Source organism: Chrysochloris asiatica, unplaced genomic scaffold (genome assembly GCF_000296735.1).
Source record: "Chrysochloris asiatica unplaced genomic scaffold, ChrAsi1.0 scaffold00111, whole genome shotgun sequence".
NCBI classification, from domain to species: domain Eukaryota; kingdom Metazoa; phylum Chordata; class Mammalia; order Afrosoricida; family Chrysochloridae; genus Chrysochloris; species Chrysochloris asiatica.
Genome location: NW_006408629.1, coordinates 3,171,003 through 3,172,350, shown reverse-complemented (window position 1 = coordinate 3,172,350; position 1,348 = coordinate 3,171,003).

The window sequence follows — 1,348 nt, the reverse complement described above, 5'->3', positions numbered from 1 at the left end:
CAGTGAGAAATACTGCTTGATACTGTTGTTATGTTTGAGCCCATTGCTGCAGCCACTGTGTCAATGCATCTCATGGTGGTATTCCTCTTTTTCACTGACCCTTCTCTTTATCAAACATGATGCTGTTTAACAGGGCTGTTCCCTTTCATAACATGTCTGAAGCATGTGTAATGAATCTCACCATCCTGGCTTCCAAGTAGGATTCTAGCAGTACTTCTTCCAATACAGATTTGTTTGTCATTCTGGCAGTTCATGGTGCTTCTCTAACATCACAGTTCAAATGTATCAGACTTCCTTATTCATTGTCCAATTTTAACAAGTATAAAAGACAATGGACACAGAGAACAAACAAGATGGTGGATCAGGTGGAAGTGTAGTAAAGAGTTCCACCAGCAACAACACAGAATACCTGACCAAGCAGGCTCAGGGTATGGTCCCAGAACTCTGAGCCACATATAAAGGAATATTTAGAAGGTTGGAAGGCTCACACCAGGGGGGAATTTGTGGTAGAAGCAAGAAATCCATTGCTTTCTAGTCCGGGACACTCAGCTGCTCCAGGCACCACCATCTTGGGTAAGACCAAGTGGGGGAAGGATCGGAGCGGCCACAGATGCCTGGCAGAACCGCAGAGATAAAGTTGTGGACATTCTTTTCTTTTGGTAGCTGTTCATTGGCCCCTTGCTGTCTGTGCAACTCCATTCTGGTGACTATAGGGGTGCCTGAGCTAGTGGGCACCCCTGTCCCACCCTCAGAGGGTTCTACTACGCATGTGCAGAGATCTACTTGAAATTTAAAGAGACATTTTCCAATTAAAAGCATAAAAAATGCCTCCAGGTAGATGTGATCAGGAAATGGGCTTCCCTTTTCACTCTTCTTCTTGAGAAATTTCAAGATGCCACTGTTGGTTGTTTTGAAGTAACTTAGGATTTAATTTTCGGCTTATTTCCTTTTTTGTCTGTTTGTCCCACTCCACAAATGAAAAGGTAAAACAGCTGAACAGAAAATCTCACAGGGCAGCCCAAGAAGACAAAGTCAAATATTATATTGAAACATGCAAAGACTGGAGTTAGAAAATCAAAAGGGAAGAATACACTCAGCATTTCTCAATTTGAAATAACTAAAGAAAAAATTAAAGCGTCAAGTTACAATATTGATGGATTCTATTGGCAAAATATTAAATGATTCAGGAAGTATAAAAATAAGATGGAAGGTACACTCAGAATCACTGTACTGAAAAGAAATGGTCAATGTTCAAACAGTTCAATAAGTAGCATATGAGCAAGAACTTGTTGTTGTTCTTGTTGTCAGGTGACATTGAGTTGGAACTGACCCATAGCGACCCCATGAA